The following is a 12,448-nucleotide window of genomic DNA, read 5'->3' as shown; positions in this document are numbered from 1 at the left end:
CAGATAAACTATAACTCAATATAACTGTAAACATAAAACGGTACACATTTGACAGAATTTTATATTAGAATCACAGCTTAAATGACATTCAACAGTTTTTCCAAGAGTATACATGTCTTTGCTACATTGAGAAAAAACACATCAAAGACAAAAAATAAGCAAAAAAAAATAATACTTGTATTAATACAGTCAATAAAATTGTTTTTACAAAGCTTTCTTATTTTTTTTGGCAAAGCAATGCGCGTTATACATTAAGTGATACATTAGCAGCATCTCATCTAATCTAAAACAAAGTCATTTGGGGTTTGTGACACCAAAGGACAAAAAAAAAACACTTCCATCAAAGTAAAGTGTTCTGGAGCGACTCTGAACGGGTTAAAATGTTATCGCCTACATGTTTGCAACCCCAAAATACGCTTGATGTGATTCATAACACTGCGCACCTGTGGCACCCTACGAGCATCTCGAGTGGAATGACTCAAAACTTACCTGCTGGCCCCTGCTTCAAGTACGCTTATTGATTTCCTGTAACTACTCTGAAATTTCACTTCCCAGATGTCTCGACTCGAAAGAACAAGGTGTTTCCTGCTACCGGTGCGCGCCGCGTGCCTCCGACACAACTCCGTTAATCTGCTGCAAACATCGCTCCTCGGATTCACACCTTGAAGTGTCTCTCCTCCACCGAACCCGTTTGCTGGCCTGAGGAGGAACAGAAAAGCCCCGCTCGGTGATGGCACGGAGGCGCTGAGCGCACAGGATAGTTTGCGTGTTTGCAGAGGCAAGTGCAAATGCAGCGATGATGAGTTTAAATATATGCCACGCCCCCTGCTGCTAGAGAGGCTGATGACGTGCTCTGTGGCGTATGGACAGCAGATGGCGACAGAGATTCACTTCCATTTTTAAAACTATCATTTTAAAGTTATTTTATTTTTTTAACATTTTTCTAAAAATGTGAATATCTTGATTGTAATGCCTTGTTGCCATTTGAATGTTAACTGTCAAATTCTTAAAAAAATTTATGGCTCAAAATTGTATTAATTAAAACTTAGTATTTCAGTTGTGACTAAGGTTAACGTGAAAAATAACCCTTAATGCTATGTGTTTAGTTATGCTAACACAGGCAGGGGAAGTCAGTAATATTACACACACACACATCTAACAAATGATTGATAAGTATATTTACTTTTCTAATTGTATTTGGACATGAAGTGATGGTTTATGTTTTGTAAATTAGTCTAGCTGATCTATTCCCAGAAAAAGAAGGGGAAAAAGCATTAGCATACACATTAGGTCTGAGTATGGACTGTGGTCTTTTGGTAAGTACTTTTAACCTCGCAGATGAGGTCTGGGCAGAAAGGATACCACAATACCATCCAGTCCAATCAAAGATCTGTATAAGAATGACTTACATGCCCTATTCAGCCTGCCTGTTGTGCATTTTAAATGAATATTATAAAATTTAAAGTGCATTGTTATTTATTTACTGATAAATATATGTAGATTTATATGTTTTCATGGACCACAAAGCAATAAAAAAAGAAAAATGATGCAATAATTGTACCAAAAATATGTATACAATTGTATTTGCTATACATGATGCAGTTAGGTTAGATGCAATTACTGAAGTTTGTTGCAACATGCTTTGAACTTATACTGAGAGATGCTTTCAACAGCTGGAACTAAAACAGGAAGTGCTTCATCCAGCGACAGGAAGTGTTAACCAAAGCTGGAGCAATGTACAAGTCTGTCTGCCCACTGGTTTCCTGTGTGACTAGTCTGCTGTCAGACAACCAACACTTTATCACACTATTGTTGATGATGAACATCAAGACCGCTCTACAGGTTTCAAAGCTTGCAAGCAGCTCTTCACAGGATGCTGGTGAAAGGTGTTCTCTTCTGTTGGTCTATAAATTGACTCATGATGATGAAAAATAAGTGAATTCTGGTGATGCATATATTTTAAATGCAAATATTAATTTTCGAATAAGAGAGTGCAGCATAATATGGCATATTTTAGTTTATATGTTGCACTTTTAAGATTGCCATCTTCTTCTGCTTAAAAGGCCAAATGCATGTGTGAAGGAGTCATAAATGAAGGCAATTAATTAATTTTCTATGTTTGTTAAAGAAATCTCTTGCAATAGAGCAAGAAATATTTCTATATCTCCGTTACTTAGGTCAGCCTGAAAAACATTTTTGTGTTTATTGAGAGTCCTAGTCTGATGCAACGTGCACAGATTCAAGTTGAATAAAAGCTGTGCAGGGCTTTTAGAGGATTGCTTAGCTGGTTTGATATTCGAAATTGTTCTCTCGTCGGTCCTAACTGGTATTTTTAAAGTTAGTTCAAACCCGTCCGAGAGATCAGAGTTTAAGTAAACATTCTAGGGGTTCTAGAATTCTTAGCAAGCTATTTAATAATCTTTCGCGCTTCCATTGCCACAGATTTCTGTCACATCCTCATCTCGAAATGTGTGTTTTTGATTCTAATTCTTGGTTTCTGAAGCCATTGGATGGAATGAGCTAAACTAGAAACATACAAAGAAAATTTGTTTACAGTTTAGAGTGGCTATGAGGTTGACCACACACATTAGAGGTGATGTTTCTCTAGCTCTAGCTCTAGCTCTAACCCGTCCTCTTACTTACTCAATATATGCTGGATATATGAAAAAGGCTTCCAGAAATGAATAGATAAGTGAACGCTGGTTTGGCAATGCATGTTTGCGTGAGAAACATTCTTTCAGTCAACAATGAAGTTTGGTTATAAAACAAACATCTAACCAGAGCCAGTGCTACAATTCACAGAGGTTGAGATTAGCTGTTTTTTCTTTCTTTGAGGGGTCATTTCTATTGTTTTCAATATAATGGAATGGAACCTTTGCTTAATGTGAAATCTCATTCTCTGCACATCGTTTACAATGTTAGATTCTACCCCCATATAGTTGTTGTACAGCCTCAGGTGCGCATGTGTATATATATATATATATGCTTCTTTTGTCCTTGCCCACTGACTGGTGGTCTATTTCACCTGGAGCTCCACAGCTGTTTAGCACTGGAACGGCAGTACAGTTTCCTGAACACTGTAGCTTTGTCCTGATCTGGCATTGCCTAGCAGACATGTGAGAATAGGGAGGGATGAAGACGGGAAGGTGGGCAGCCAGATATGTTAGTCCAGCCAAGGGCACATTTCACTCCCGTTAACACACATCTTAAAACTGTACTTGCACCTAGAATCACTCCCATTACAAGGCTCGGCAAATATTTGATGACAATGTCAAAGCTGTTTGAATCAGAACAAGAATGATTTCGCTCTTTTTTGGCCTAAATAATGTAAAACAGTTGCTAGAATTAACATATAGACTTTTAAATGTTCAGAAGAAAATGTGAGCAATGCTTGATGGTGCGAAACTCACCTCCCATGGTGTAGCTGCCCCTTGGTACTCACAAACAAGAGAGACGGAGAGTTTCTGACGGGTGCTTCAAGTTTTCTTTCTTTATTTCGCCCGTGAAGAGCGCCATTCAAGCTTAGTTGCGTAGCACCGTGAAACTACACAAAGAAAATCAAAGACAAATAAATACAACTCGTATACAGAATAATATAGTAAATAAAGGTTACAATTACAAAGAAACAGGTGAAAAAATAACAATTCAAATAATAAAAACGGTAGGAAACAACCACTAAATAAGCAGAGCTTGTATTAACTTGAAACAATTACAAAATGCAACAACTAAATCAACTTTACATACCTCGCTCCGCTTTACCAAAGGGTACTAAGTTGAAATTAACTGGAACCAAAGCCTCATTTACTAGAAACAATTTTTTATCTGGGCAAATTTCGGAAGAACATCGACCGTTGCCGCTCTCTGCTGCGCTGACCACCTGCGTTGCCCCGCCCTCCAATGCGTAAGGCACGTAATATGTTCAGAACTAATTTAAAGTGACAGAACCACCAATCAGTCATTTACACTCCCATCAATCATGATATGATGAATCAACAAACTGAAAATGAATCATAACATGATTTTGAACCATAGTATCACCACCTTTAAGTTTCATGAATGTATGTAATGACTAGAACATTTTGAGATATAATTACTTGATCTGATGTGAGGGTATCACTCAAGTCATTAACAGTCACTCTTCTTCAAGAAGCACCACCAATTTCTGGATGGGCCTTTCAATAATAGTGGGCTTTGAGGGTTGACTGTGTTTATTTGAGAATTTTCGGTCTCCTATTTGTACCTTCACTGCGTCTTACAAATCCATCACTCTCCTTGACAGTTTCAACCACTCTGCCTACCTGCCATTGACTTCTTGGGAGTATATCCTCTTTGACGATTACTGACATCATTTATTTTGAGATTTCTCACGAGGAGTATGCCACTTTTGTCGTGTAGAAATGTTAAGAAGATACTCCTTCTTCCAGCGACTCCAAAACTGCTCAACTAAGTATTGGACTCTGCGCCAACGTTTTTATAGCGTATATGTCGCCTTTGACAAATTTTCCTGGGGGTGGAAGTGCAACATCAGACTTCATCAGTATCAAATGGTTTGGGGTTAGAGGTTCGAGTGAATTTGGATCATTAATCCCATCAATCGTTAGTGGACGACTGTTAACTATTGCAGTTGCTTCATAGAACATCGTTCTAAGTGATGCATCGCTCAAGCCTGCCTGGGCACAGAGCGAGTGTGGCATTGAGTACATTTCGCACAGTTCGTATTTGACGCTCCCAGATGCCTCCAGCGTGGCTTGCCGAAGGAGCATTAAAGACAAATTCGCATTGTTTATCTGCAAGAAAAGCTTCCAGAGCTTTGGTGTCAACTTGTTTCAATGACTCTTTAAACTCATTTCTGGCTCCACAAAGTTGGTACCGTGATCACAATGAAGTTTGCGAACTGCTCCTCTAAGGCTCACAAAACACCTCAAAGCATTGATGAAAGCATCCGTTGTCAAATCTTCAATCATTTCAATATGAACTGCGCGAGATGAGAAACAGGTGAATATTAACCCATACCTCTTGTACTCCTTGCGAGATTTCTTAACAACAAATGGTCCAAAGCAGTCCATGCCACAGAACGTAAAGGGTGCAGATACTTCCGACACGCTCTTTGGGAAGTTCTGCCATGCGTTGTTCTTCTGTAGGTCGTCTAAGTTTTCGACACTGCACACACTTGTGTATCAGCTTGGCAACTAACTTGCTGACTCAATGATCCACAGCCCATTCATTCTAAGCTCCATTTGAGTTTGATTCCGACCCTGATGACAAACCTTGGCATGGTAATGTGACAGAATTAGCTTGGAGATGTAACTATCCTTTGGGAGAATCACAGGATGTTTTAGTTGTTGACTGAGTGATGACATCCTCAATCTTCCACCTACCGAAGAAGACCTTTGTCCAAAATGGGATCTAGGTGATACAAAGCACTAGTACTTGGAAGAATGTTTCCCTTCTCAATCATTCCCTTTTCTTTGGAGAAGGCTTCCTGCTGAGCAAGTTTGATCACCACTTCAGCAGCTCTTTGACGTTCCTCAACAGTCACATGATCACTGGGGAATTTTTGTTTTGATCCTAGCCTTTTGATCCTTGCAACAACCTTTAGGAGCCTTGACCAAGAGGAAAATCGACTGAAACGACTGAGAATGTCCACACTGTCATCAACTGTTGTTGAGAACGTTTGGACTGATTTAACTTCAGGATCACCAACCAGCAGGTTAATGGCGGTGTACGGTGTTGGACTTACTTCTTGCTTCCACAGGAATTTGGGTCCAGGTAACCAGATCGATTTGTAGAGATGTCAGAGGTGTGTAACCCTCTAGAGGCATAATCAGCTGGGTTTTCTGTGGTATTTACGTAATACCACTGAGCTGGATCCGTAATGTCCCTTATCATCTGCACGGTTACGCAATGAATACATGAAATCTTCGTGTAGCCGTTGTTGATATAAGCCAGAACGACTTGTGAATCTGTCCAGAAGAACTCTTGGTCAATCTTCATATCAAGCTCTGTTTTCAGCACGACACTCATTTTTGCAGACAAGACAGCCGCCGCAAGCTCTAATCTAGGTATGCTTGTGATTTTTGTAGGTGTGCAACTCTGGCCTTTGCCATCACCAAACTGCAATGCACTTTATTCTCTGCATTTTTGAACCGGAGATAAGAACAAGACCCATATCCCGTATTACTTGCGTCGGAGAAGTGGTGCAGCTCCGTTCTGATGATTTCACCGTAAGCATTTGGGTGATAACATCTTGGTATGGTGACTTCCTTAAGCTTCTGAAGACCATTTTCCAATTCTCCCACCGTGAACATAATTCATCTGGAGGCTGATCATCCCATCCTATACCTCTTCGACACAGTTCTTGCAGGATGCTCTTTCCCTGTAGAATGAATGGTGCAACAAATCCAAGTGGGTCGTACAGGGATGCAATAACAGACAAGATACCACGGCGGGTTGATGGCAGATCTTTGAAGCTGATGTTAAAGTTGAAAGTGTCATCCTTTGTTGACCACTGAATGCCAAGTATGTGACCTGTCTGTGTTGCTTCCAAATTTAAGTCGAGGGCTTGGATGCAATAACCCTTTCTGATGCATCTATGCTGCTGAGAGCTTCATCCTCATTTGAGTTGAATTTATGAAGCCGTAAGCCTCCACGCCTACACAGCGCTTGAGCATCAGCAATCAGTTCTTTGGCTTCATCAACTGAATGAACACTAGTTAACCCATCGTCTACATAGAAGTTCCTTTCAACGAACTTTGCTGCCAATGGGTGATTGGCTTTGTACTGCTGCGCCAGGTACTTCAGACCGAAATTAGCACACCCTGGAGATGACGTAGCGCCGAAGAGGTGGACTGCCATGCGATAGTCTTGAGGCTCTTTCTCCAAGTCTCCACCCTCCCACCATAGAAACCTTAGATAATTGCGTTCATCTGGAGGGACAAAGAACTGGTGAAACATCTTTTCTATGTCACAAGTGAATGCAACCTGTTCCTTTCTGAATCGGCAGAGTACTCCCACTAATGAGTTGATTAAGTCAGGTCCGGTCAGAAGAGCATCGTTTAGAGATATACCGCAAATTTAGCTGAACAATCGAACACAACCCTCAGCTTATCTGGGTTTTGAGGTGGTATACCCCATGGTGTGGAATGTACCATACAGTCTCTCCTTCGGATATCACTGGGGCTGGTTCAGCATCGCCTTTGTTAATGCTCTCCTCCATGAAGGCTTTGTAGTGATCAAAATATTGCTTGTTAGACTTGAGTCTTTTCTTGAGATGCTGTAGCGGGAAGCTGCTAACCTCTTGTTATTTGGTAGTGAGGTTGGCCGCTACATTTGAAAGGGAGAGGAAGTTCATAATGTCCATTTTCCTTCTGTTTGATATTGGCACTAAGATGCTGTATGAAACAGAACATCCTCCTGAGATACACTTTTATTCTCATAGCCTCTCTCATTGAAATCGGACTCTAGAATCCTCAAGACATCGATGGGTGATGGAGCAGGTATTTCTCTAACTGCCACTCTATGGACGAAACTCTGACTTCCCTGTCTGTCTAGGTGTGGATTAGAGAGACCAATAATACTCCAGCCAAGCTTGGTTTTTTGAGCAAAGGGTTCATTTGTACCACCTATAATGACTTCAAGGGGGAGCTAGAGCTGATGGGCAGTCAAATCCTATCAACAGTCCAACCTCGCAATTCTGAACTGGTGGCAATTGGTTAGCCAGATGTTTGAGGTGAGGCCACTGCAATGCCGTTGTCTTGGTTGGAATATAGGATTTGTCAACAGAATGAAGTCTCTAGTATATGCTTGCCGTAGTTGAATAGAGTTACTTGCTTGAAGTCCTCGAACTTGCAGACCACAAACCCTTTTACTGCCAGTGATAGTATCAACGGATGTCATAGTGCTAAGTCTAAGTTTCACCGGTTGAGTGCTTACATTTAAGTCATCAAGAAGATCATCCAGAATGAACGTTGAGTCGCTTTGGGTGTCCAGCAGAGCATAGGTAAGTACTTCTCTTTGTGGTTCTTCCACTGTAGAAATGAAGACTGGCACGATACTGGACGTAGCAGAAGAACTTTGTGTAAGTGCATGGGTCATGACTTTGTGCAGTTCCTGACTTGCTTGAACCTCTACAGAAGTTTTCCTTAAGTCTTTCGGAGTACTTTATTTCTTTCTTCATGCAAGCAGGTAGGGTGATTTCGGCTACATGTTCCACATTTATGTCGTCTTTTACAGTCTTTAACGATATGACCCTTTCTGAGACACCCGAAGCAGAGATGATTTTCTTGAATGAAGGCCTTCTTGTCTTCAATGTTTCTTTCTGCAAATGTAGGACATAGGGCAATGCTGTGTTTTTCATCTTTACAGACAAAGCATGATGCCTTTGGTTTAGAACTGAATGTTCCAAGCCTTTTAGAGCTAAAATCTTTCACATCAGCCTTGCGTTACTGAGAATCTTAGCTCGCTTGGGAAACCTTTCATCTGAGTTTTTCGGATACACAAAAAGTGGGGACGTGATGGGGTTACATACTATTCTGGTTTCCTTTTGCAGGAACTCTGTGAAATGCTTGAAACCTGGATAGTCCCCTGATGCGTCTAGCTCTTCCACCACAATTCGATTCCACTTGCGCACTATCCACTCAGGAAGTTTCTTTAGTAACTTGTGGTTTTCCTCACAATCATTTAGGATGGCTAGTCCTTTAACGTGAGGAGTCGCCTCGACACATCCTCGTAGGAAGTCAGTGAAGTCTCGTAGGGCAGTAGGATCGTTTACCCCAATTTTGGGCCACCTCATCAGTTTGTCTCGAAAAGCCTTTTGCAGTATGAATGAATTCCCATACCTATCTTGCAGGACTTTCCACGCGCCTTGGTACGCATCCTCTGAATTTCTGTAGAAATATCCCTCCACTGCCTTGCAGCTTCTCCAACGAGGTAATTTTTAAGATAGAACATCTTCTCACTAGGTGGAATGGGCTTTCGATCAATAAGGGCCATAAAGGACATTTTCCAATCTATGAATTTCAAAGGATCGCCAGCGAAGATTGTGGGTTCAGGAGCGGGCAGTCGATGTGTGCTTAATGAGTCTGCTATTGCTTGAGCTAGAGTAGCATTATGCTGAGGAGACTGGGCTTTATGCTCCTCACAGGAAGCGTGTTGTGGCAAGAACAATTCGGCTTCTGGGTTTAGTTGAAATGTAGGCACTGTTCTTGTAAAGTCAAGGTGAGTGCTAAAGTCTATTTCTTCATCAACGCACTGAATAGTGCCTTCAAGATCATTATACGCTTTAACACCTAGCTGCTGCTATCTTTACTTCTTTGTTTACTTGCAACTGATGTAACTGTTTCCTCTCCTCTTCTAGCTTTAGCTGCATTTCAATCTCCTGTTGCTTTATTTCTGCAAGCATCTTAGCTTCACAAAGCTTCCAATCACTCTCCATTTTATTTAGTTTCGTTTGTTGGTCATGGATTTCTTGCATAGCTTTAGCTTGCTCTTGTTTCGCTGCAAGTTCTGCCTCTGCATCAGCTCGTTTACTTGAGATCTTGGAGGACTTTGATTGACTACCTGTTCCCTCACGATGACTCTGAAATTACTGTATTTGTTTTTGTGTGTCCAAAGATGGATCCGTACTCATCTTTATTTAGCACTTGTCTCACTCTTTCTTTCACAAGCTCTTCATTATAACCCTCTTCTACAGTTTCCAGCCGTTTACTCAAAAGATCCTGATTTCAGCAGTCAGTGCAGCACAAGTGTCCATACGATTGACAATGTCTGGAGAAGTAGCATGGTTACGTAATATTGGTTCATAGTGCCGATAAACTGAATCATGTTGGCTTTGAATGTCTTGCTGCAATCTTTCGAGAGTCTCACGTGAACAGAACATTTTCAGTCTTGATCTAGTCTCTTTTGCAGACCCCTTCCAGCCTTTATAAGACTTAAAGAAAGCCTTCTCCTGTTTCTTGGCTTCCTGTTCACGCATCTCCAGACCCTTTTCTGTGAAGCTTCTCTCACGTGAGCTTGATCTGACCTGCTGCACAGGTGGGTTGCTTACTTCTGCTGGGAGTGACCTCTCACCTACTCGTTCGACTGTATGCACAACAGTATCTTCTTCCATGGTCTCCTCTGCTTTTAGGACTCGGGGGAAACTTCGGGGGTGAATGATACCACTCTCACCAGACCTCTAATATGTAAGCCTCAAAGAATATTAGCAAGCAGGATCAGTGCAAATGCAAATAACAGTATACAACATTCAAAGACAAACTTTCTAAAGAATTCACCAGAAAATTAAAAATTTTCACAAAGTGTTGTTAACGTTAACACTCACACTCACTGTAACTTTAAATGCTCGACAGATTCAAGTTCCTTTAAGCAATGCTCTAATTATACTCGAAATAATGTATTTCAATTTTTAAAGTATGAAATAAATGACGTGTTGCACAGCATTAATTTTTCTTTTAACTTCGAGCCCTTTGTTATTTAAATGTTTGATGTCCATGAAATATTCTTTTTCTTTTTGAGCACTGCAACTTACAAAGTTCAGGGTGAATGGGCGCCGCTTTCGCAGTGTAATCTTCTTTAACTCTCCTGTCGCTCAAAGTCTCACGCTGCATCTAAAGGAACTGTTATACCGCCACCTTCCGACCTTGCTCTTTAAGCTTTCCGATGACGTCCACGACCCCGCGGCTTGCCCACGTGGAAATGGCGCTGCTGTAGCGTTGCGTTCCATGAAGACGACGACGGCGTTGTACTAGATGCGCGCTTCCTTTAAGCTTGAGTTTCACTGTAGCTGCCCCTTGGTACTCACAAACAAGAGAGACGGAGAGTTTCTGACGGGTGCTTCAAGTTTTCTTTCTTTATTTCGCCCGTGAAGAGCGCCATTCAAGCTTAGTTGCGTAGCACCGTGAAACTACACAAAGAAAATCAAAGACAAATAAATACAACTCGTATACAGAATAATATAGTAAATAAAGGTTACAATTACAAAGAAACAGGTGAAAAAATAACAATTCAAATAATAAAAGCGGTAGAAACAACCACTAAATAAGCAGAGCTTGTATTAACTTGAAACAATTACAAAATGCAACAACTAAATCAACTTTACATACCTCGCTCCGCTTTACCAAAGGGTACTAAGTTGAAATTAACTGGAACCAAAGCCTCATTTACTAGAAACAATTTTTTATCTGGGCAAATTTCGGAAGAACATCGACCGTTGCCGCTCTCTGCTGCGCTGACCACCTGCGTTGCCCCGCCCTCCAATGCGTAAGGCACGTAATATGTTCAGAACTAATTTAAAGTGACAGAACCACCAATCAGTCATTTACACATGGTGTTTAAATGATGTGGGTGGTTGCTGCGGTATATGCTGCTCTTATAGCACTTACTTCTGTCGTCAAGTGAGCCTCAAAATGACTTCAAATGAGACCAATCGAGTTTTAAAATAAGTCGTAACACTTAAATACACATACCCTAAAAAATAGAAAAACATGGACATGTGAGGTAGAATAAGTGTGATTATTTATAAATAAAAAATGTATTTGGCATATAGGCTAGCATATGTCTGTATGCATGTATAAATAAATCAATAAAAACATATATATTTATACATGCAAACTTCACAAATACATATCACAAAAGACTGGAAAATTGTTGTAGACAAGCTTGGAGTCAAAAAGATTGAGAACAACTGTTTTTATGGCTGCTAGAGCATCCAGATGGTTTGGTTGATTTGCCTAAATCAAACCTCTTAGGTCCATATGATTCCAGGTAATGAATATTCAACTTTTTCCTGGAATGTTAAATATAACATTCTTTGTAAGAAAAATAGCTTGCGAAGAATATCGCGCTATTATTGATTAGTTCCTAAAAACAACCAAATAGGCACAATATGCTAATGTTAAGGAATGTTTCATTTAATATATTTGTATTTTTATTAAACATTAATGCCATTAATGCCAAATGATTTACTTTTAAGTCTGATGTCACACGGCACTGTTTCTGCGTCTAAGCACAAAAAAGCAAACAACGTACCATGTATACCAGTATAAACTTATTGTATGCTGAAATACTACCAATATAATGATTCTAACCTTTACCTCGATCTCGAATGACTCAGTTGGCCAGACAGTGATTCATCCCTTATGGATCTATAAAAATTGTTGTCTTTGTTTTAAAAGCTTAGCTTATTCAGTAGGTGTGCTATGAACAGTGTTCGTAAATGGCTGTTAATATAGTATTCTCAGTTGAAACAGAATAGAGGCTTACATCAGGAAACAGCGAGCCTATTCATTTGCATCACAACAACAAGCCAATTGAAATAAAATTCTAGTCAAGAGACAGTGTGAAATGGTATTTGCTAAATGCTATTATTATAATGGTTATAATGTTACCTTGAAAGGCTGAGTCAGCCAACTAGATCTCAGAGTTATAATGATGCAATTCTCAGTGTAATAAC

The sequence above is a fragment of the Puntigrus tetrazona genome, chromosome 16 (assembly GCF_018831695.1).
Source record: "Puntigrus tetrazona isolate hp1 chromosome 16, ASM1883169v1, whole genome shotgun sequence".
NCBI lineage: Eukaryota > Metazoa > Chordata > Actinopteri > Cypriniformes > Cyprinidae > Puntigrus > Puntigrus tetrazona.
Note: the sequence above shows the minus strand (reverse complement) of the source record.